This window comes from Schistocerca nitens, chromosome 4, assembly GCF_023898315.1.
Source record: "Schistocerca nitens isolate TAMUIC-IGC-003100 chromosome 4, iqSchNite1.1, whole genome shotgun sequence".
Lineage (NCBI taxonomy): Eukaryota > Metazoa > Arthropoda > Insecta > Orthoptera > Acrididae > Schistocerca > Schistocerca nitens.
In genome coordinates this window covers 66,745,484-66,768,746 of record NC_064617.1, presented here as the reverse complement: position 1 = coordinate 66,768,746, position 23,263 = coordinate 66,745,484, and the positions used below count along the sequence as shown (strand labels likewise).

At 44.4% G+C, this 23,263-nt stretch overlaps 1 protein-coding gene across 1 annotated transcript in view; it reads right to left on the bottom strand.

Moving 5' to 3' along the window:
* Positions 1 to 12,039, bottom strand: part of LOC126252856 (arylsulfatase I-like) — a 281,029-nt gene extending 268,990 nt beyond the window's left edge. The window contains exon 1 of the mRNA XM_049953808.1: positions 11,910 to 12,039. The gene's annotated coding sequence lies outside the window, so the exon portion shown is untranslated. The remainder of the gene's footprint in view (positions 1 to 11,909) is intronic.
* Between the last annotated feature and the right edge of the window lie 11,224 nt (positions 12,040 to 23,263).

The following is a 23,263-nucleotide window of genomic DNA, read 5'->3' as shown; positions in this document are numbered from 1 at the left end:
TTACTGCAAGCTTCGTACACTCGTAGAACTCCATTAGGACAACAAAATGTGTAAGCAGTAGCGCGTACTTCTCAAGCGTTATTGATGAAATTGCAAGATAATTTCGGTGTTCAAATACACTCCTGGAAATTGAAATAAGAACACCGTGAATTCATTGTCCCAGGAAGGGGAAACTTTATTGACACATTCCTGGGGTCAGATACATCACATGATCACACTGACAGAACCACAGGCACATAGACACAGGCAACAGAGCATGCACAATGTCGGCACTAGTACAGTGTATATCCACCTTTCGCAGCAATGCAGGCTGCTATTCTGCCAGGAGACGATCGTAGAGATGCTGGATGTAGTCCTGTGGAACGGCTTGCCATGCCATTTCCACCTGGCGCCTCAGTTGGACCAGCGTTCGTGCTGGACGTGCAGACCGCGTGAGACGACGCTTCATCCAGTCCCAAACATGCTCAATGGGGGACAGATCCGGAGATCTTGCTGGCCAGGGTAGTTGACTTACAACTTCTAGAGCACGTTGGGTGGCACGGGATACATGCGGACGTTCATTGTCCTGTTGGAACAGCAAGTTCCCTTGCCGGTCTAGGAATGGTAGAACGATGGGTTCGATGACGGTTTGGATGTACCGTGCACTGTTCAGTGTCCCCTCGACGATCACCAGTGGTGTACGGCCAGTGTAGGAGATCGCTCCCCACACCATGATGCCGGGTGTTGGCCCTGTGTGCCTCGGTCGTATGCAGTCCTGATTGTGGCGCTCACCTGCACGGCGCCAAACACGCATACGACCATCATTGGCACCAAGGCAGAAGCGACTCTCATCGCTGAAGACGACACGTCTCCATTAGTCCCTCCATTCACACCTGTCGCGACACCACTGGAGGCGGGCTGCACGATGTTGGGGCGTGAGCGGAAGACGGCCTAACGGTGTGCGGGACCGTAGCCCAGCTTCATGGAGACGGTTGCGAATGGTCCTCGCCGACACCCCAGGAGCAACAGTGTCCCTAATTTGCTGGGAAGTGGCGGTGCGGTCCCCTACGGCACTGCGTAGGATCCTACGGTCTTGGCGTGCATCCGTGCGTCGCTGCGGTCCGGTCCCAGGTCGACGGGCACGTGCACCTTCCGCCGACCACTGGCGACAACATCGATGTACTGTGGAGACCTCACGCCCCACGTGTTGAGCAATTCGGCGGTACGTCCACCCGGCCTCCCGCATGCCCACTATACGCCCTCGCTCAAAGTCCGTCAACTGCACATACGGTTCACGTCCACGCTGTCGCGGCATGCTACCAGTGTTAAAGACTGCGATGGAGCTCCGTATGCCACGGCAAACTGGCTGACACTGACGGCGGCGGTGCACAAATGCTGCGCAGCTAGCGCCATTCGACGGCCAACACCGCGGTTCCTGGTGTGTCCGCTGTGCCGTGCGTGTGATCATTGCTTGTACAGCCCTCTCGCAGTGTCCGGAGCAAGTATGGTGGGTCTGACACACCGGTGTCAATGTGTTCTTTTTTCCATTTCCAGGAGTGTATATACCTGCGCTTGGTCGTTTTTACCGTGAAGCGGCAGCAGCCGAGTAGTTAGCGTTCAATCCCCGTTATCGGTGGATCGAGTCCCGTTCGTCAGTTTCTTTTTTTATTTTCAACACGGTCATTTTCTTTACTATTTATATTACAATTGATATAATGGGAAAATGCTGTAATCGGATGAACTTTTATTAAATGTACAATGTTATTTGTCTGTCTAGAAATTTTTATTATCACAAATAACATAATATTCGTAACTATTGACTAGTAAACGACCAAACGCATAAAGTGATACTGAAAATGTATGCTTGTCCGTGATTTGAGAAATCCCTTATACCTGCAAGGATCCAGAAACTACCTGTTACCTGCAAGTTTTGACCGTCACACACGGCTTTCGAAAGATGTACAATTAATCTTCGCTTTCGACGATGGTATTTTTCGTCAAAACATGTAAAACATAAAGTTATGAATATTATATTATTTGTGATAGTAAAAATTTGTAGACTGTCAAATAACATTGTAAATTTGATAATAGTTCATCCGATTACACGTATTTTTCGCATTATATCAATTCTAATATAAATAGTAAAGAAAATGACTGTGTTGAAAATAGAAAATGAAACTGACTAACGGGACTCGGTCCATCGACTATGGGGCTTGAACGCTAACTACTCGGCTGCCGCCGCTTCACGGTAAAAATGGCCAAGCGTAGGTATATATTTGAACACCGAAATTATCTTGCGATTTTCTCAATAAAGCTTGAGAAGTACGCGCTACAGCTTACACATTTTGTTGTCCTCATGGTGTACTACGAGTGTACGAAGCTTGCAGTAAATCAGCGTTCCAAACGTTGTGGCTTCCCCTTGTAAGTTAACAACAAATCCCCAACTCATTATCGAGCAGGGACAGTTAGATAATGCTTGTTTGAGTGGGGGAGAAAAGCTTCCAGACCACTATTTCTCACTGGCTTATCTTACTGAGTACTCTAAGAGGTAATTTAAGACATGAAGTTTTACACAAACATGGAAACTATCGACGTAAAAGTTTTCTGGGTATGGTACTGCCTCATATTGTATAAAACTACTGCTGCTGGAGAAAAACCAACGTTTCGGCCACGGTTGCAGCGGCCTTCTTCTGGGCCTAATGGTGACCATTTGACCCAGAAGAAGGTCGCTGAAACAGTGGCCGAAACGTTGGTTTTTCTCCAGCAGTAGTAGTTTTATACATTATGACGCGGTACCACACCCAGAAAACTTTTATGTCGACTGACTCTGGCCACGGAAGCCTACGCAAACATACATGGAATCTATATTACACCAAGAATATGTTCCGTGCGATTCTGTTTGTAGTTTAAAATAACAAACTGGTGCAGACATAGTGGAGTTATTCACATTATCATGTCCTCAACTGTCTGTGAGAACGTGCTGAAAAATATGGGTTCAGAATTTTTTATTCCGTTCGAATGTCGGCTGAGACGTTACATGTCATTCATATTACTCGGTCGACTTTTCCGATTCGCTGACGAAAGTTGCAGCCCTCTGCCACTGTAGGAGTCTTAATTATAACGTGTAACGTGGCTGTGCGTAACGTAACTATGTCTCTGCGTGAGAAACAGCTTGCTGTACTCGAATTTCGAATGCGAAGAGTTCGTCCACATATGGAGCATACTCTGCTTCAGTATGACAATACCACAACACACACGAGCGATATTACATCTGCAGTTATCCAACACCTTGGGTTCACTGTCATCGATCATCCTCCACATAGTCCCTACGATCCCATTCGATTTTGAACTGTTTCCAAAACTTAGAGAAAGTCTCCGAGAACTTCACGTTGGTAGTGATGAAGTGGTGCGAGCAGTCGTGAGGTTGTGGCTCCGTCAAAAACTCAAATATTATAGAATGATGAAATCAAGAAAGTGGTTCCTCTGTGGGAGAAATGTGTTTGTCGCCATGGCGACTGTGTTGAGAAGTAACTATGTAGACATGATTAATAATGATATGGGGTGTCAATTACGTTGGTTTATTTAAAAAGATTTAAGAGTTTTCACATAAAAAATTCGGAGGCATTACTTTTCAGCACCCCTTCGTACAACCTTCTGAAGTGCACAGAGCTCGTTATGGACATAGCAAGAACGGATAATTACATTTAAAAATGTTAAGTTAGCTACCTAGCAGCTATTTAGTTATTAATACTTCTGAGGTGTATTACAGCTTGCAACGCAGTTTGGTTGCACACGAAATTTCAAAACGATACATCTAGGTGTTATAAAAAGTCCTGGGAGGAAAACGAAGACAGACATTTATATTCGGAAACATCATCCAAACACGCTACTGTGCGCCGAAAATGAGGGGCAAACGCCTAGAGGTGCGCTACCTGAAATACACACATCGCCTCACTACCTAATAATTTGATAGTGTTCGAAACCCACAACTAATAATATACAGCGTAAATGGCAGGATACGTACGACCGACAGATGACGATGTTTGCAGTGTGCTGTTTAAATGGTCTACTAAGTATTGCTCCCATACTGTCGTTGCCCTGTAGGGCCGTTCCCTGAGATCCCGGACATCCAATCTTCAATTTATTCTACCAGGCATGCACTCGAGTACTAGAAATGTAACGAAAACAGCTGGCACCTCTAACTTGATGATCTTTTTCTTTAACACATTTTATGGTTTTCGAAAAGAAAATGTATGAGTTTCAAATGTATTCACTGTAGGGAACCATGGTATCTAAAGCGTTGAAAAAATGATTAACAGTTCGGTCTGTAAATACAATCCAGACAATTGGCTATAAACAAAATTTCGACACTGGTAACGGTATGAAACAGTGAAATGTGTTAAAGAAAAAGTTATTATGTTTGTGATTAGCGGTTTTTATAACATGTCTTATAATACAACCATAGAATCCTCCCAACGTCATGCGTTGACAAAACAGCTTAACTAAATATGTTTCGTTGTATGATTTTAAATGTACCGAAGATCACGTTTTGGTTTTAATAGGAATTTCTATGGAGTTTTAGACCAACCAAACTTTCTAAAAAAGTCTTGAACAGATATGTGACATTCCGCAATCGAATGGTGTGACATTGCAGCGATAGCCACTTAACATTCCACTGAGCGTGCTGTAAGTTACAAGAGCACATGCAGCGCTCTAGCGTCGAGTTACGCCACACCTTATTACGGTAAACTGCACGGCGTGTATATCGTAAGAACAGAAAATGTAGACTTCTTACATCTGAGTTTAAGGCATTACTTCTGATACAGCTTTGATGATAAAGGACTGGCAGCAGTTTTAATGATGGCGACGAATGGTAGTAAATAAATGAAGATGTCTTTTACGATGAATCAGCTTCTCAGCAGCGCACTAGTTTCCAACACATTCATTCCGTTTGAGGATTTTTTATCAAGCGGATAAACGTCTGAACTTTGGATACGATGGACTAAAAGATTCTACCTATTCCGAGTGTTGCGTTATTTCTGTCTTTAGAGCGTGAGCTGCAAGGAAAACCATATCGGAACTTTAATGAATATTAGTGTTTCAAATTTGTAGTTTTCTTTCCTAAATTAAAGGGTTCCACATTGTATCGACAGCGATGGGGCTAGAAATTGTAATTTCGGCAATTTAAGCTGACAACAGACGTCCATTACATTATATGCTACAATAAGATACGTTAGGCCAAACAAATCAGGTCACGGTACGTTACTTGCTCTGCCTAATTCGCAGGAGTCCAATGTTTTAGAAGATTTTGTCAAAAACTCATAGATTTAATTACTTAACAAAAATCACGCGTTCATTCTCTATAGTAGATTGTTAGTGTTTCCGTTCGGGACCGAAAATTCCTTTTGGACAGACTTTCAACACTGGATGAAATTGAAGGGAATGCTGACGCTTAGATCCAGAAATGTCCTGTCTTATAGTCATTTGTACGCACTGGAAGTTGTCTGTCGTAGTTAGCATGTTACGTAGTCGTGCATAGACGATGTGCAGCAAGCTGAAACTGTCTGGTCGATCGGTATTCTGATTGTGACATGCCCTTTCTGCCTTGTGGACCAACTAAGCCTTTCAGCTTGTCATTTATTCCTCTCTGTTACTTCCGTACTTCGGTCGTTCAAGTGAGCCAGCGGCATCAAAACATCGGAATCCAATCTCACTGCAGCATACGATCAAGCAGGAGATACTCGGTAAAATAATTTAATCACTTTGGAAGAGGATAGTTTGTAGTCGAAACAGACTAATATAATAGGGTGCATGTACCTCAGACGAAATGTGTGACGAAATGTGTGACCCGTCAGCGGCCTTGAAGAGTTCATTGTTGTTTTGACTGCCTCGTGTGCGACATGTTGCCATTGGAATCTGATCTGCAACACAGTTACATCTTATTGCTTTTTTCGTTACTTCAGCAATGTCTTCTTCCCTAGATAAACATTACATTGTTATTGTTTGTATTGTTTTGTGTTTACATGAAACTCTACATATGTTTTCAGGGCTTTGATACTTGATTACGCTCTGAGTTAGCTGACAGGCGTATCATTTCTGGGGAGACATGTCGCCTATGTACAGAACGATTTCTATATAATGTCACATTTCCAACACTTGTTGGTCTTCTTTGTTAAATTCCTTAGACCATACCGGCGAGAAGCTGGTAGACCTCGCAGACTACGAGCTGATCAGCCCTTTTGGCTGAAGCTGTAGTCATTGTTCGTGGAACACCTGGTTGTTTCGGGCGTGTGAGACAAGTACGTAGCACGCAACTGCCAGCAGTGCATTAATATAAACGAACATTTTCAGCAACATCCCTAAAACAATATTTATCAGACGGTACTTCCAATACCGTCTGTGAGCTCCACCATCGTCAGAACTTCCACGGACCCCTAGCGGAGAACAGTGCAACTGTGACATTTTTGTCGCATTAGAAGTGTTTCCTTTTATCTCCTCTGAACACTAAAATTTTGTATAATTAGTTTTTCACACCCTATTTAATTAGCTATTTAATTAGTTACTGTTGGTGATAAGTGTTAACTTTGTTAACTTAGGGCTGGAGCTCACTCGTCTCAATACTCGCCTACTTCTCACCGACATTGACTATCCTACTACACCATATAAATATGCCTCATAAACTCATATCTTTTTTTTTTGTTTTTGTCTGGTCAGTGATCGTGCCAGTCCTCCGATTCCGACAAGATCTTCTAGAGGTTCACCTTGGCTGTAAGGCCAATGCCTTAACTAGCAATCCCATCCTAGTTATTTCGAATCGAGAACGCCTTGAGCTTCACAACCAGCTCTTTTAGTACTTGGCTGAAAAGAAGCATGGGTCTACGTTGAACTGCACCTGAAACAGTCACTGTACCCACTAGAGTATGGAACGAAAGGTACACCAGAAGCTCAATGCTTCCTACGTCGAATTGTAGCCGTGATTCTATCGCATGTGATTATCAGCGACAGAGGTACACTGCATGTGTGAAGTTATAGACTTCACTCTGTTATTCATACAAACAAATACACTTACACATATGCTATGATTCCATCTATTTATTTGATACGTATTGTCGAAGAATTAAATTAAGATAAGCATCATCATTCGGTTATGACCAAGGTTTTTGAGAGGTTTCAAATGGTTCAAATGGCTCTGAGCACTATGGGACTTAACTTCTAAGGTCATCAGTCCCCTAGAACTTAGAACTACTTAAACCTAACTAACCTAAGGACATCACACACATCCATGCCCGAGGCAGGATTCGAACCTGCGACTGTAGCGGTCGCGCAGTTCCAGACTGTAGCGCCTAGAACCGCTCGGCCACCAAGGCCGGCCTTTTGAGAGGTTTCCCACGGTTGTAAGGCAAATATCGGAAGTAGAAATCGCCTTCCATATTTTCCCATTTGTCAGCTCATCTGGTTTTTTGTCCGCCCCCGGTAGCTGAGTGGTCAGCGCGACAGATTGTCAATCCTAAGGGCCCGGGTTCGATTCCCGGCTGGGTCGGGGATTTTCTCCGCTCAGGGACTGGGAGTTGTCCTAATCATCATCATTTCATCCCCATCGACGCGCAAGTCGCCGAAGTGGCGTCAAATCGAAAGACTTGCACTAGGCGAACGGTCTACCCGACGGGAGGCCCTCGTCACACTTCTTTTTTCTTTTTTTCGGTGAAACGATCTGGGTCCTACTATGAGTGTAACCTCGAACAGCGTGCTCTGCGCATTTGGGTAGGCAATGAGAAGTGTAGAATAAACTTGAAGGCGTCGTCAAGGCGGAGCTACACTGAACTTATCGAGCAAGCCATAGTCGCACACAAACTTACTGAAACACGCATAATGATTTCGTATTTTTTGTTTCGATATATTGTCCCAGGAATAATTAAAAATATCTCCAGTCATCTGTTTCGACAAAGTTACTCGAGAATTTCCTCTTGGTTGTACTGGAAATACCAGAATTGGAAGACCCCTCTCGAACTGTTCCACTTCGGGTCCATTCTGTTCCACTTCGAATCGTAGTTCAACTCGTAATTTAATTCATCCGAAATCATGAAAAAAATTTTTCGCCTCTTGGCTATTCAGCAGGTACAGTCGCTAACGCTCACCTTTTCCGGATTGGCGAAAATCAGAGGATCTACACTAAAAGACACTATTATTTGGGTCTAGACGGGTTTCTTCTTCGCGTGCGACTTCAGCATAGTGAGGCGTCTATTATAGTCAGTCTCCTAAATCATTAGACTATGTTGATGATTTTCAACCAGCTAAAACCGAGCACTGAACACGCACTCATATTACACACTTTTCGTGATCAGTGCCTTTCGATTTGAACGACGTGACTCTCTCTCACGGAGTTTTAACTTACCATTCACTCTTCTCCAGTTATTCCAAATCTGGGATAGCGTTATAACATCAGAGGACATACGCTGTGGTGCAGATTAAAGGGCTGAAGTATTTCCATTCATTTTTTCCATCTTTATGTCGGACTTCGGGATTCGAATGTGTCTGTTATAGTTTGCACAGAAATTGGTCTACGTTGACCAGTTTGTACCAAGTTAAAACTAAGCGCGGCATCCGAATTCGGATCTGGACCGAGTAGCATTATTACGAGAACGATAATAATAAACGAAGCCCATTTAGAGGAAAAATACAACTCTGATAAGATCGCCTACGCTTACTAGGACAGAGATATAAATCACAATTTAAGTCGTTGCTATCTTTCGCACCTTTACTCGCTGGTCCATGATGAGATCGTAGATGAAGACGACTGTAATTTGTTCTGTTGTATCGAACTGCTGAGACGTAACGTGTCTTACCGGCGGCAGAATTTGCTATTTCAAAAATGAACTACGGATAATATATTTACTATTAATTCACCTGAGCTCTGATTTGTTCAGAAGGATTAATACTACTAGCAGTAACTCTTTTTTATGGGATAGAGAAAGATATAGAGCTTGTCTTCTCTCCGTATTATTTCATGTCTTTAAAAAAATCGAAATTTCGTCAAAAATTATTATTACTGCCAATTTGAACTCACAATTTTACCGGTTTCGATTTACTTGGCCTATGTTTCCTCGACATTTCACTACACTGGGAATTACGTGCTTAGGCTTTTAATTAACCTAAAGAGTTGAGAAAATAGAGCCGACCATCCATGTAGCCCGCCCTAAACGCTCGGAACAACCCAAACACGTCTCATTGATATAATTAATCCTTCAACGTGCCACTAAATCCTCTACACAAATCACAAACCCTCTTCGAGCGTCTGGAACTCGTTACATAGTTTAAAATTTTGGTGGCGATTTTGGAGACGGTTTGAAATGGGGCGAAGGTGGCAAAACAGTATTACGGAAGGTGAATGGGAGACTTAGATTTATTGAAAGTGTCGCGGAAACGTGATGGAAATCACTTACAAGACGTTAGTAAGACCAGTCTTATACTGTTACCGTCTTTGGAGTCTGTAATCAAGTTGACTTGACGGTAGGGGTCCGTGTAGCCCGATCCTTCCCAAACATTTTTAGTTCCAGGCGCTCTTAACATAACAGAATGCTTCTGTTACGAATGCTTCTGTTAGTCAAACCGCTAAGTCAAAACAGTGGTTTGTCTAATGCAGTTAAAGTGCACAGTTGATGCGGTTAGGCCAGGTTAAAAGTGTAGGAGTAAATGAAACACGGGTTTTAACTCCACAAACATTTAACGAACAGATTTATACTTAATATAATTAATGTAATGGTTTACATAACCCTCAAATCTCGGCATCAAACAGGATACAGATACTTTCATTTACCGTCGCACGCTAATTGTCACACCATAATAAGCAGAACGGTACACTACCATACAACGGAATCAATGGACTTTGACAGCTTTCTCTGTATCTGTTACAGTTTAATGTGTCGCAGACTTATTTGTGACACTCGTTTTTAACAGTGGCTGACGTAATTGATGCTCGACACTTTTATTCAAGTCTTTATTTTGTTTTGAGACAATACGAGTATGTCTTAACTGACTACACAAACTGTATTTTTGTCTTTTAATGTGACTATTGATCACAGCGAGAATATGTGACGTTTTTGAAGACGGGCTGCTCTGTCGAATATCTGGCCATAATCCGTAATGTCCCAAAGATCATCGAGACTTAGGGCAACGATCGAACGTTGTCCATGTTTTTCCGTGGACTTTTATCGAAAATTCGTAACTTTGTGTTATTGGAATGGTTTTGAGTGCAGTCTAATTTTATGAGATTGGTATGTACGTTCAAATGTACACAGCTTTAGAAACGAAAAATATGTTTGTTGAATCTGGAAAACGGATGTAGTTGATCTGGATTTACGTACATTGAATTTTATGGAGAAGAAGATAATTAATTTTAATCGAAAGAGCACACTATTTATTGTACACTGCAGCCTGGTGAGGCGTTTTTGGGTCTTATGACTAAATGTTAGTGTACTGTTTAGGAATCAGAAGACGACTTTAGGAGAGAAAAATTTGTTTTACTATTTTTAAACTACAAATAGAAGTTCCCTACTGACGACAGATCTATTAGAAATATATCACAGTTGTGAATCTCTACTCGATCAATTCCATTATCTTTTCCTCCGACGCTTCTTACAAAGAGGAACTTGCAAATCTAGAAGGGATAATTCATATTATGATTTTGATACTCAGCGGAGAACATCTAATCAGATTAAGATTCTTTGGCGTCTGGATTGTTATATGGTGTTTAACAAAGATGCCGGAGATAACATACAACCAGTAAAAAATTAACACCATTCACAATGACATACCACAAGCTGCAGAAGGTGTCTGAAACAGGAATACGTTCACGGCGCCTTATTAGCAGAATTTTGGAACAACTGACACAGCTCATAAGAATTTTCGGGACTACTAGTATAGCCCATAAAAAGATTTAACAGAGATGCTCGGAGAACTTAAATGGGAAGTTTTTGAAGCAAAACGACAGTCTCCTCCGAAATATTCCGGGGTAAATTTAGGGAAACTTTATTCGAGGGAGGCTGTGTGTTAATTCTGCCATCGTCGAATATTTTACTTGATAGTGTGGTAAGTGAGATTACGAACTTAAAGGGACACAGAGTCAATGCATGAATGGAACAGGAAAGCAAATCGCTTATATTAAGATGAAATTCACCCCGCCACGCACTATATGCCGGTTTGCTGACTGGATGCGTAAATTTGTAAGGTGACAGTACTGGAAGAAAATTAACGGCAAAAGATTGGACTCTGGGGTTCGAATCCCGGTGTGGCACACATTTATGTCACAGATCACAAACGTGACGTGCACTCTATCAAGCACAAAACAGGTTCATCACACTCAGCTTAGATTCAACGGTCAGCATAAGACTGGGTATCCTGTACTAGATTCTGTGAGAGACAGACGGCTGCACTTTTGCCAAATTTCAACCGCGAAGTGCAGGAGGTTGCTGTCATCTCTGATTGCGGGAAACGTTGAGGGATTTCCACAGAAACGAAAACTCGATCGCTTTACGCTATTGGTCGCGCGAAGCAGCCGCGCAGACCTCACGCGGATCTTCTTTGGGCGCACTATAGGAAATATAAGTAAAATCCACAACTCAACCAGCCGCTGAACTTTGGGTTCTTATTTGCGATACGTTTCGGATGTTTGCTGCATGATTAAGTTTCAGTTGTTAGGTCAGGTAGCAATCACTTTGACTGCGGGATGCTTTTGGTGTATTCTGCGATGAAGGTGGTACATTTAAAACATTCTAGGTTGTCCTCGGAGCAGCTAACTGATGATGGCGTAAGGAATCAGAAACATTTCGTAAATAAAAATTTAAAGTTGGAGGATGGTTACATAATATTTCTTATTTATACTGTAAACGTAAGTCGCGGGAACGTAGAGGACTCTAGGAGTGTCGCTGACTCACCAAAAGTCGCCTCGTCGGTTGTCGGTTGTCGGGTGTCGGGGTTGCACGAGCCACCAGAGTCCTGGTTCTGCTTCGCCACCCTCCAGCGCCCGTCGCAGCCGAGTAGCGAGTAGCGAGTAGCGCGCGCCGGCCGACGCGCCCGCCTATATGTCACCCCTACTCCCACCCCCGGGGGCCGCGCCTGCACCTGGTCGGCCGGCCGCTCGGCCCCCGGTGGGGAGCAAGTGGGGCGAGCGCCGAGGTTCGACAACCCACCTCGGCGGCTGGCGGTGCGCCGCCATTCATCTGCTCCTTCTCCCTCCTCCCCAGAGGCCGCCCTTGGCCTTGGAGCTCTGCGACTTGTTGCACAGCGCCGGAGAAAGGAAGGTCGATAGCAGGTCGAGTGCTTCTCCTCCAATAACGCCGCTGAGATAATCTGTCAGTGCCATATGAACGCACGCTCTCGTGGCCAACGTAAAGCCTCTAATGGAAGTCATCATATCTGCCCCTCACTAACTTTTCACATCCCTTGTTATTTGTCGTACTCTGCCAGGAAAAAGAAAATTCAGCGCCCTCGAGGACAAAGTCATTTTACTGACAAGTGCCGATATCGCTTTATGCAACCTGAATTTTGCCTCTAAAACCCATGCGTGAGATTATCATATTCTCTCGCTCGCTACGAGAGAATTATTAATCCTACGAAAATTAATGCATAGGACCTTTTTATAGGACATTTAATGTACACTACTGGCCATTAAAATTGCTACACCAATAGGAAAATCAGATGATAAACGGGTATTCATTGGGCAAATATATTATACTAGAACTGACACGTGATTACATTTTCACGCAGTTTGGGTGCATAGATCCTGAGAAATAAGTACCCAGAACAAACAACTCTGGTCGTAATAACGGCCTTGATACGCCTGGGCATTGAGTCAAACAGAGCTTGGATGGAGTGTACAGGTACAGCTGCCCATGCAGCTTCAACACGATACCACAGTTCATCAAGAGTAGTCACTGCCGTATTGTGACGAGCCAGTTGCTCGGCCACCATTGACCAGACGTTTTCAATTGGTGAGAGATCTGAAGATTGTGTTGGCCAGGGCAGCAGTCGAACATTTTCTGTATCCAGAAAGGTCCGTACAGGACCTGCGACATGCGGTCGTGCATTATCCTGCTGAAATGTAGGGTTTCGCGGGGATCAAATGAAGGGTAGAGCCACGGGTCGTAAAACATCTGAAATGTAACGTCCACTGTTCAAAGTGCCGTCAATTCGAACTAGAGGTGACCAATGGCACCCCATACCATCACGCTGGGTGATATGCCAGTATGGCGATGACGAATACACGCTTCCAATGTGCGTTCACCACGATGTCGCCAAACACGGATGCGACCATTACGATGCTGTAAACAGAACCTGGATTCATCCGAAAAAATGACGTTTTGCCATTCGTGCACCCAGGTTCGTCGTTGTTTACACCATCGCAGGCGTTCCTGTCTGTGACGCAGCGTCAAGGGTAACCGCAGCCATGGCCTCCGAGCTGATAGTCCATGCTGCTGCAAACGTCGTCGAACTGTTCGTGCAGATGATTGTTGTCCTTCAAACGTCCCCATGTGTTGACTCAGGGATCGAGACGGGGCTGCACGATCCGTTACAGCCATGCGGATAACATGCTTGTCATCTCGACTGCTAGAGATACGAGGACGTTGGGATCCAGCACGGCGTTCCGTATTACCCTCCTGGACCCACCGATTCCGTATTCTGCTAACAGTCGTTGCATCTCGTCCAACGCGAGCAGCAATGTCGCCATACGATAAACCGCAATCGCGATAGGATACAATCTGACCTTTATCAAAGTCGGAAACGTGATGGTACGCATTTCTCCTCCTTACACGAGGCATCACAACAACGTTTCAGCAGGCAACGCCGGTCAACTGCTGTTTGTGTATGAGAAATGGGTTGGAAACTTTCCCCATGTCAGCACGTTGTAGGTGTCACCACCGGGGTCAACCTTGTGTGAATGGTCTGGAAATCTAATCATTTGCATATCACAGCATCTTCTCCCTGTCGGTTAAATTTCGCTTTTGTAGCACGTTATCTTCGTGGTGTAGTAATTTTAATGGCCAGTAGAGTAGTTAAATTATTGACTGGCCAGTGGCCTTGCTGCAGTGGTATCACCGATTCCCGTCAGATCAGCGAAGTTAAGCGCTGTCGGGCTGGGCTAGCATTTGGGTGGGTGACCATCCGGTCTGCCGAGATCTGTTGGCAACCGGGATGCACTCAGCCCTTGTGAGGCAAACTGAGGAGCTACTTCATTGAGAAGTAGCGGCTCCGGTCTCGGAAACTAGCGTACGGCTGGGAGAGCGGTGTGCTGACCACATGCCCCTCCATGTCCACATCCAGTGACGCCTATAGGCTGAGGATGACATGGCGGCCTGTCAGTACCGTGGGGCCTTCTTGGTCTGTTCAGGAAGGGTTACTTTTTTTTTGTAAGTTTTGGACTGCGATTCTAGAGGCCCTAGTTTTCGATTTATTAAGGGAAAACGTACAAAGGTGTCTTCAAACGCATCTCCACACCCACACTCTTCCCTCAACAGTCAGGATTTCTACCACTTTGTTCGTGGCACTCCCTCCTACCATTGTTCAAAAATTTGCGACTATACGAATCATTCCCTCACAGTCGATGTTTTTCGGTCCCCATTGACTGGCCTTATTACACGATCGCCTTAGTCGAACACTTACAAATTGTAAATTTCACGGCTGAGTAAATGTTTTCCAACAGTTTTGGGAATTCTAACAGTGCAAGATAAAGAGTTACGACGTTGAATTCGTCAGGCCTTGTGACTATGAAACTACTGTACTTGTTAGGGTTATGTTTGGATTAAATTTTTAACGTAATTACTTTTAGCGTAACACTTACAAAAGTCGTTTTTGTTTAATTATATTCATGGGCACGTTGAAATTATTAATGTTAACGAAACAGTCTACTACGCTGGTAGTGTAATACCCCTAGAGACCAGAAAAGATCCAATATCGGGAATAGCTCGTGTAGAGGGAAATTTCTGTTCAGTGGTACGGGATAGTGCCACGAACGACGTACTAGAAATCCTGACTGGTGAGGAATGAGTGCGGCGGTGGAGGTGCCTTTGAAGGTTACTTTCGTACTTTTTCCTGAATAATTCGAAAATCGGCACCTCCAGCGACAAATTTAACCACATTAAATTTTCTACAGAAAGATACTGTTCATTTTTTGTGTAGTACTAGTAGTTGGCGCATAGCGAGTGGGAGGATATGAAAATCTCATCTGTGGTTTTTAAGGCCAGATAGAATACTGCCTGTCGAATCTCTGGAACAGTTCTGAAGCGAATGCCACGAAGTGGTTCCTTCATCTTCGGAATCAAATCAAAGTCACAAGTGGCTGCTCTGTTCAGTCGTGAACAGAGCAGCCACAGCTTGCGCTGTATGCGCCCGCGCACTGTCGTGCAAAATGATGGGTGGGTTGCGCAGAAAGTGTCGCCGCTTCTTTCGCAAAGCTGGTGGCAGGTGATGCTCCAGAAACGAACAGTAATACTGTGCCTTGACGGTCTGCCGTGGAGGAACGTAATGCGTTAGGATAACACCATTACAGACGTGTACGAGAATCACCATAGCTTTAGACCGCTCCATTCGCACCATCAACAGAACAGGCTCTGCTAACTGTATACTACGCCTTCCACATCGCTGGCAACGGGTTCTACACAACGCTGGTGACTACTTTGAAGGACAGTAAGAGGTGCAAACATGTAATTAACCTCGTACATTTTCGTATAGTTATATGGCAGTGGATTCCCCGGTTTTGAGTCTTCAGGTTGGGAATCGGTCGTTTCATATGATCCAAGATCGGTTAGTACGTTCATCTCACCATAAACACTTTCCCCGCAAGGGGCCTCCCGGCCAATGACGCCAAACGCTCATTTCCAACCATAAACAGTTTTATTACACCCTACACACCATGAAGCCTGCAGTGGGACCTGTGTGTCGTGGGGACCATACTCAGAAGTAGACCGCTCCCCGTGTCCACACCGTACACTTACGTGTCCTTCACTCAAAACAGACAAAACCTACTGTCATCACTGGAGGCAAAAGAGCGCCATTTGACCCTTCAGCCGTGTCTATCGAGACACAAGATAAGCCACGCTTTGCAGCGTCGTGGCGTGAGTGGTAGTCTGGCTAGAGGAGCACCAGATCTCAGACGGTTCCAAATGGTCCTTGGCGACGCACATCAGGTGAAACTTGTACTCAGATTCCTTGCCTGGATGACATTCATTCGGCCACTGCTGCTCTCACAATGCGTCGGTCTTGGCGTGCGTTTGTACAACACAGAGGTCCAAAACCTCATGAACTGGTGTGGGAATCTTCCAAAGACCTCTGCTGAAAGCACCGAATCACCACCGATACACTGTGCCCAACAAGTGCAGCAACCCTTCTGACACGTCCGCTAAACCGGCTGGGCAGAACAAGTAATAGGATTGTGGAAGGGGCCAAGGGTCGAGGTCAGTTTCTGCTTCTAATTGTCATTTATTAGAATTTAATAACCTTTACAACCAAAACGGCACACAGTCGAATCTTTAACAAATGTAGCTCTTTCACGGCTGAATGCCTTCAACAAGAAATCTTAACAAGATAAAAATCCAGTTAAGATAGCAATAAAATAATTCAAAAACAACATACGCAAAGTGCAATACAAATGGTTGAGGGCCACAATTAAATTCCAAAATTTAGAATATAGTACCATAGACCCTTAAAGGCAGAAGGCCAACAAGAAATCTTAAAAAATCAAAAGTTCAATTAAGATGGCAATAAAATAATTTAAAACCCACAAAAGCAACATATGCAAGGTGCAACACAAATGGCTGAGGGCCACAATTAAATTTCAAAACTTCAAACTATATTACCATAATCTTTAAAGGCACAGGGCCGCAGTGTTTAAGGTTGAAAGATAAATTTAACAATAAATTTTGCAAAATTGTAAGGAAACCAAACAAATAACCATAAGCCTAAAATTTAAAATAGCTGACAACAGATAATTATATACCGGTGGCAGTCAGAAGGCCTCCAGGAAGGTCGGTCTGCCATCGTTCAATTAGGTGACACAGGTAGTGAGCCCAACCATACTTGATCCGTCGGAACCCAACCAGGGAACAGCCACGGACCGACCGACACACGACTTGCCACCAAACAGTACATGAGAACTCAAACAGAAAAGGTTACGAACGTGATTGTCGCACAGATGACAAAATGGTAGATATCGAAATAGATGACAGAGGGATAGAAAAACAATTAAAATCACTTAAAAGAGTACATGAGTACGCCAAGGAACTTGCCCCCCCCCCCCCCCCCCCCTCTTGTAGCGGTGTACCGTAGGTCTCTAGAAGAGCGTAGCGTTCCAAAGGATTGGAAAAGGGCACAGGTCATCCCCGTTTTCAAGAAGGGACGTCGAACAGATGTGCATAACTATAGACCTATATCTCTTACGTCGATCAGTTGTAGAATTTTGGAACAGGTATCATGTTCGAGTATAAAGACTTTTCTGGAGACTATAAATCTACTCTGTAGGAGTCAGCATGGGTTTCGAAAAAGACGATGGTGTGAAACCCACCTCGCGATATTCGTCCACGAGACTCAGAGGGCCATAGACACGGGTTCCCAGGTAGATGCCGTGTTTCTTGACTTCCGCAAGGCGTTCGATACAGTTCGCCACAGTCGTTTAATGAACAATGTAAGAGCATATGGACTATCAGACCAATTGTGTGATTGCATTGAAGAGTTCATAGGTAACAGAACGCAACATGTCATTCTCAATGGAGAGAAGTCTTCCGAAGTAAGAGTGATTTCAGGTGTGGCGCAAGGGAGTGTCGTAGGACCGTTGCTATTCGCAATATACATAAATGACCTTGTGGATAACATCGGAAGTTCACTGAGGCTTTTTGAGGATGATGCTGTGGCATATAGAGAGGTTGTAACAATGGAAAATTGTACTGAAATGCAGGAGGATCTGCAACGAATTGACGTATGTTGCAGGGAATGGCAATTGAATCTCAATGTAGACAAGTGTAATGTGCTGCGAATACATAGAAAGAAAGCCCCTTTATCATTTAGTTACAATATAACAGGTCAACAACTGGAAGCAGTTAAGTCCATAAACTATCTGGGATTAGGCAGAAGGGCTGATTTAAAATGGAATGATCATATAAAGTTGATCGTCGGTAAAGCAGATGCCAGGCTGAGATTCATTGCAAGAATCCTAAGGAAATGCAATCCGAAAACAAAGGAAGTAGGTTACAGTAGACTCGTTCGCCCACTGCTTGAGTATTGCTCACCAGTGTGGGATCCGTACCAGAGAGGTTGGATAGAAGAGACAAGATCCAACGGAGAGCAGCGCGCTTCGTTACAGGATCATTTAGTAATCGCGAAAGCGTTACGGAGATGATAGATAAACTCCAGTGGAAGACTCTGCAGGAGAGACGCTCAGTTGATCGGTACGGACTTTTGTTGAAGTTTCGAGAACATACCTTCACCGAGGAGTCATGCAGTAAATTGCTCCCTCCTAGGTATATCTCGCGAAGCGACCAAGAGGATAAAATCAGAGAGATTAGAGCCCACACAGAGGAATACCGACAATATTTCTTTCCACGAACAATACGAGACTGGAATAGAAGGGAGAAACGATAGAGGTACTCAAAGTACCCTCCGCCACACACCGTCAGGTGGCTTGCGGAGTATGAACTACACTCAACTTCGCCATCCTGGGTCGGTGAACCGCGCAGCTCGTAGCGATCGGACGGCTCCACACACACTGCACAGGACCCGACAGGGGACCCAGGCGACTGCACCGTGCGGAGATAACTCGTCCGCAACAACCGACCGACTCCTCTCAGAATGGCGACAGCATCTCAAATAGTCCTCAGTGGAAATAACACCAACCAACTACACACAAAACCTGAAAAACACCTGCCCGAAGACCTGAACGATACGTAACAGCAACTAAACACGCACGAAGACAAATCGGGAGTCGATGCACACACACACACACACACACACACACACACACACACACACACACACACACACAGCCGACTCATGAACGATCGCCGAGCCAAAACGTGTCGTCAGGTAGGACGACCGACCGACGATCCACCAAGACCGCGGCCCGGCTCAAGTGATGCGTGGCGGCAATGGCCGGGCGAGCCATGTCGACGCAGACCTCACTGCTGCTCCAACCCGGCTGCACTAGTGCCGCATTGCAACTCCCCGACTGGCAGGTCCGGACTGCGCTCCAGATACGTTCCAACTGACTGCCAGCCCGAACTCGCTACCCGAACTCCAGACCGGAACTGCTTACGACAGGTAACGACCGAGAATTCATAGCAGTCGAGCAAAGATACTACGATAGGGGATATATCGATACGCGCTGCTAACGCCACTCACGGTCGGGCAAAGCAGCAACTCAGTGACAGTAGTAATTTAAATTAACGGAATGAGGTGGAAGTACGTTAAAAACAGGGTGTAAAGTAACATCTTGGGTTGTCGGGTGTTCTGCCGGATATCAGCGTCGTACTTGCACGATATTTCGGTCACGTAGCTCGTAACCTTCATCAGGTGCGACCTGAGACTGCTCCTCGAGTGGACCTGGTCCAGTATTTATGCCTATGGCCTTCCCCCTCCACCAACGGCTGCAGGCGCTTCCTCTGTGGTCCGCGCCCATTCCCTGCGACCTGCTGGAGCGTTGCTGCTCCGTTTTCCGTCCGCTGCGGTTCTAGGTGTTCCATCTGCGGTCCGCGCCCACCAACCCCGCTCCTGGGGGTTTCATCTACGGTCTGGGGTACCAAGCGTTCCCCCTGCAGTCCGCGCCCGCTCACCACGACCTGTTGGAGCGTTGCCGCTCCGTTTTTCGTCCACTGCGGCTCTGGATGTTCCCTCTGCGGTCCGCGCCCACCAGTCCCACTTCTGGCTGTTCCATCATCCAGAGCCGCAGTGGACGAAAAACGGAGCGGCAACTTCTTCACCAAAGAAGACGAAGTAAATATTCCTGAATTCCAATCAAGAACAACTGCCAAGACGAAAAACATAGATATCCTCGGTGTAACAAAGCAGCTTAAATCCCTTAAGAAAGGCAAGGCCTCCGGTCCAGATTGTATACCAGTCAGATTCCTCTCAGAGTATGCTGATAAAATAGCTCCATATTTAGCAATTATATACAACCACTCGGTCACAGAAAGGTCCGTACCTAAAGACTGGAAAATTGCACACCAATACCAAAAAAGGGACGTAGCAGTAATCCGCTGAATTACAGGTCTATATCACTAACGTCGATATGCTGTAGAGTTTTGGAACATATACTGTATTCGAACATTATGAAGTACATCGAAGAAACGATTTATTGACACACAGTCAGCATGGATTAAGAAAATATCGTTCTTGTAAAACACAACTAGCTCTTTATATTCATGAAGTAATAAGTGCTATCTACAGGGGATGTCAAATTGATTCCATATTTTTAGGTTTCGACACCGTTCCTCACAAGCGTCTTCTGACCAAACTGCGTGCCTACGGAGTATCGACTCAGTTGTGCGACTGGATTCGTCATTTCCTGTCAGAAAGGTTGCAGTTCGTAGTGATAGACGGGAAGTCATCGAGTAAAACAGAAGTAATTCCGGCGTTCCCCAAGGAAGCGCTAAAGGCCCTCTATTGTTCCTGATCTATATTAACGACATAGGAGACAATCTGAGTAGCCGTCTTAGATTGTTTGCAGATGATGCTGTCATTTACCGTCTTGTAAAGTCATCAGATGATCAAAACGACTTGCAAAATGATTTAGATAAGATATCTATATGGTGCGAAAAGTGGCAATTGACCATGAATAAAGAAGTGTGAAGTTATTCACATGAGTACTAAAAGAAATCAGCTAAATTTTGATTACGCGATAAGTCATACAAATCTGAAGGCTGTAAATTCAGCTAAAAACTTAGGGATTACAATAACAAATAACCTAAATTAGAACGATCACATAGATAATATTGTGGCTAGAGCAAACCAAAGACTTCGATTCATTGACAGGACACTTAGAAGGTGCAACAGGTCTACTAAAGAGACTGCTTACACCACGCTTGTCCGCCCTATTCTGGAGTATTGCTGTGCGGTGGGGATCCGCATCAGGTGGCACTGACGGATGACATCGACAAAGTACAAAGAAGGGGAGCTCGTTTTGTATTATCGCGAAATAGGGGAGACAGACATGATACGTGTATTGGAGTGGCAATCATTAAAAGAAAGGCGTTTTTAGTTGCGACGGGGTCTTCTCATGAAATTTCAATCGCCAGTTTTCTCCTCCGATTGCGAAAACATTCTGATGGCACCCACCTACATAGGGAGAAATGATCATCACGATAAAATAAGAGAAATCAGGGCTCGCACAGAAAAATTTAAGTGCTCGTTTTTCTCGCGTGCCGTTCGAGAGTGGAACGGTAGAGAGACAGCTTGAGTTGGTTCATTGAACCCTCTGCCAAGCACTTTATTGTGAATAGCAGAGTAATCATGTAGATGTAGATGTAGAAAAGTCATAGGCTATTTTCATTCAGCAATTATTACTAGAGTGCCAGTCAGATTTGTTTTATAACAATGGGGCTGAACCTCTTAATACTGAGATGTGACCACATGGTCGAAACTTCATTTTAGTGTCAAGTATCAGAGTAAAGAGAAAGCCGAATAACTTGGCGCGTCATTCGCTTCACGCCTACTGACGGCCTTGTGAAGCGGTTTGCGCAACGTAAGTCAGTCCGTAGTGCGATTCCAGAAGGTATCGCTTTCCTCCATCGGTGTATCGCTCGCCGAAACCTTAAGGATGAAAGAAAGTCCGGCGAGAAGACAGTTTTGGCACACCAAGAAGCTTTCTGTGCTCCGCTCAAACATCATTGCACGGGAGGCACTAGCTGGTGTGGTACTGGTTAGACAGCAGTGGAGATTGAGGAATGTGGACGTATGCATATCTGATGACAGTTATGTTGGAAATCTGATTTCTGGAAGCGACATTATAGTTCAATTCTTTTATCTTGGCGGCTCGCGCATGCCCGCCTAGACGCGGCAGATTGCTGCGTTGCCAGTTGCACACGACGCACGCGCCAAGAGAAGCGGCGCCATAGTATAGCATAGTTCGCAAGCTTACGTTTAGGGGGGAGCGCGCAGTTCATGAAGTAAAGCCACCACGGCCGCATTAACCCTTTCGCTGCTACAAAGACGTGCTCCCTGCATTCCGCTCTGTGGGCGATTTTGTCACTGCACTGCTCGCCTGTGCAGACACGTTGTGTTCCGACTGCTTTGACACTCTTTATCATTCGATTCCACAAAAACTATTTGGCTCAAAAATTAGATGTTTACCTATCTTCTTGACTGATACCTTCCCCCCATAAATGACTTAATTTTGTTTCGATGTTCAACGCAGTTATTATGCAGCATTAAATATAGTAAACCATTGCACGAAATTTTGAAGAGTTTGCAGAGGTAAAGTCCATAGAGTATACTTTCCGGATGGTCGATTTTAGTTGCCACAATGTTGAGAATTAAGGACAAGATACCTATATATTTCATTTAATTTAAGTACCACATAAGTGTCGTATGTAATATTCAGAAATATTCCACCTTTCGCGACTGTAACAAAAGTTTTACTTACACTGGGCTCGTTTGGCTTTATTTTAAAGCACTTCAATCAATCAAAAGGAAGTAGACAAAATACATTAAACAAAACTGTGGACTTACAAAAACATTAGGACTTGAATATACCGTCTGTCAGTGAAGTGCTCAGAGTTATGTCAAATATAATTTTGTGTGTGGCACACACAAACAGCATTTATTTGCTAAAACACTGATGAGCCAACACAAACGTTGAATATTGTGCTACCGCAGCACAAAACTACGAAAGGTGACTTCGCAATGGACGACACAAAATACAGTCCTCTTATGATGCTTCAAAAGAGAGAAACGCATCTGGTCTAAATAAGTCGCTTATTACAGTTGCAGAAGAGGGATATATTTCAATACCATTGGTAAAACTGCGACTGTGGAACAAAAACAAGAAATAGAACATGAATACCATTGTGTATGTGCCATACCTTTTCACCTTTCACTTTAAAATAAAGCCAAACGCGTCCTATGTAAATAAAATTTTTATTACAGTCGCGAAAGACGGAATATTTCTCAATATTACATACGACACCTATGTGGTACTTAAATTAAATGAGATATTGTTATACAGTAAATACACTCCTGGAAATTGAAATAAGAACACCGTGAATTCATTGTCCCAGGAAGGGGAAACTTTATTGACACATACCTGGGG